The sequence below is a fragment of the Oncorhynchus kisutch genome, linkage group LG9 (assembly GCF_002021735.2).
Source record: "Oncorhynchus kisutch isolate 150728-3 linkage group LG9, Okis_V2, whole genome shotgun sequence".
NCBI classification, from domain to species: Eukaryota; Metazoa; Chordata; class Actinopteri; order Salmoniformes; family Salmonidae; genus Oncorhynchus; species Oncorhynchus kisutch.
Window position 1 is genome coordinate 43877910 of NC_034182.2, and position 2500 is coordinate 43880409.

A 2500-nucleotide genomic window follows, 5' to 3' on the forward strand; every position below is an offset into this window, starting at 1 on the left:
AAACAGTTTACTATACAGGTAACACAGCCACGCCCAGTACCAACAGTTTACTATACAGGTAACACAGCCACGCCCAGTACCAACAGTTTACTATACAGGTAACACAGCCACGCCCAGTACCAACAGTTTACTATACAGGTAACACAGCCACGCCCAGTACCAACAGTTACTATACAGGTAACACAGCCACGCCCAGTACCCAACAGTTACTATACAGGTAACACAGCCACGCCCAGTACCAACAGTTACTATACAGGTAACACAGCCACGCCCAGTACCAACAGTTTACTATACAGGTAACACAGCCACGCCCAGTACCAACAGTTTACTATACAGGTAACACAGCCACGCCCAGTACCAACAGTTTACTATACAGGTAACACAGCCACGCCCAGTACCAACAGTTTACTATACAGGTAACACAGCCACGCCCAGTACCAACAGTTTACTATACAGGTAACACAGCCACGCCCAGTACCAACAGTTTACTATACAGGTAACACAGCCACGTCCAGTACCAACAGTTTACTATACAGGTAACACAGCCACGCCCCAGTACCAACAGTTTACTATACAGGTAACACAGCCACAGCCAGTACCAACAGTTTACTATACAGGTAACACAGCCACGCCAGTACCAACAGGTTACTATACAGGTAACACAGCCACGCCCAGTACCAACAGTTTACATACAGGTAACACAGCCACGCCCAGTACCAACAGGTTACTATACAGGTAACACAGCCACGCCCAGTACCAACAGTTTACTATACAGGTAACACAGCCACGCCAGTACCAACAGTTTACTATACAGGTAACACAGCCACGCCCAGTACCAACAGGTTACTATACAGGTACACAGCCACGCCCAGTACCAACAGTTTACTATACAGGTTAACACAGCCACGCCCAGTACCAACAGTTTACTATACAGGTAACACAGCCACGCCCAGTACCAACAGTTTACTATACAGGTAACACAGCCACGCCCAGTACCAACAGTTTACTATACAGGTAACACAGCCACGCCCAGTACCAACAGTTTACTATACAGGTAACACAGCCACGCCCAGTACCAACAGTTTACTATACAGGTAACACAGCCACGCCCAGTACCAACAGTTTACTATACAGGTAACACAGCCACACCCAGTACCAACAGTTTACTATACAGGTAACACAGCCACGCCCAGTACCAACAGTTTACTATACAGGTAACACAGCCACGCCCAGTACCAACAGTTTACTATACAGGTAACACAGCCACGCCCAGTACCAACAGTTTACTATACAGGTAACACAGCCACGCCCAGTACCAACAGTTTACTATACAGGTAACACAGCCACGCCCAGTACCAACAGTTTACTATACAGGTAACACAGCCACGCCCAGTACCAACAGTTTACTATACAGGTAACACAACCACGCCCAGTACCAACAGTTTACTATACAGGTAACACAGCCACGCCCAGTACCAACAGTTTACTATACAGGTAACACAGCCACGCCCAGTACCAACAGTTTACTATACAGGTAACACAGCCACGCCCAGTACCAACAGTTTACTATACAGGTAACACAGCCACGCCCAGTACCAACAGTTTACTATACAGGTAACACAGCCACGCCCAGTACCAACAGTTTACTATACAGGTAACACAGCCACGCCCAGTACCAACAGTTTACTATACAGGTAACACAGCCACGCCCAGTACCAACAGTTTACTATACAGGTAACACAGCCACGCCCAGTACCAACAGTTTACTATACAGGTAACACAGCCACGCCCAGTACCAACAGTTTACTATACAGGTAACACAGCCACGTCCAGTACCAACAGTTTACTATACAGGTAACACAGCCACGCCCAGTACCAACAGTTTACTATACAGGTAACACAGCCACGCCCAGTACCAACAGTTTACTATACAGGTAACACAGCCACGCCCAGTACCAACAGTTTACTATACAGGTAACACAGCCACGCCCAGTACCAACAGTTTACTATACTGGTAACACAGCCACGCCCAGTACCAACAGTTTACTATACAGGTAACACAGCCACGCCCAGTACCAACAGTTTACTATACAGGTAACACAGCCACACCCAGTACCAACAGTTTACTATACAGGTAACACAGCCACGCCCAGTACCAACAGTTTACTATACAGGTAACACAGCCACGCCCAGTACCAACAGTTTACTATACAGGTAACACAGCCACGCCCAGTACCAACAGTTTACTATACAGGTAACACAGCCACACCCAGTACCAACAGTTTAATATACACGTACAGTTGAAGTCGGAAGTTTAGGTCGGAGTCATTAAATCTTGTATTCCAACCACTTCCCAAATATCTCGTCAACAAACTATAGTTTTGGCAAGTCGGTTAGGACATTACTTTGAGCAGGACACAATTCATTTTTCTAACAATTGTTTAGAGACAGATTATTTCACTTATAATTCACTGTATCACAATTCCAGTGGGTCAGAAGT

General features: G+C 46.3%; 1 protein-coding gene across 1 annotated transcript in view; it reads left to right on the forward strand.

Annotated features, from left to right (window-relative positions):
• Nucleotides 1-26: 26 nt before the first annotated feature.
• LOC109883340 (fibrinogen beta chain-like) overlaps nucleotides 27-2500 on the forward strand; it is a 5673-nt gene continuing 3199 nt past the window's right edge. Inside the window, exon 1 of the mRNA XM_031832660.1 lies at nucleotides 27-58. The gene's annotated coding sequence lies outside the window, so the exon portion shown is untranslated. The remainder of the gene's footprint in view (nucleotides 59-2500) is intronic.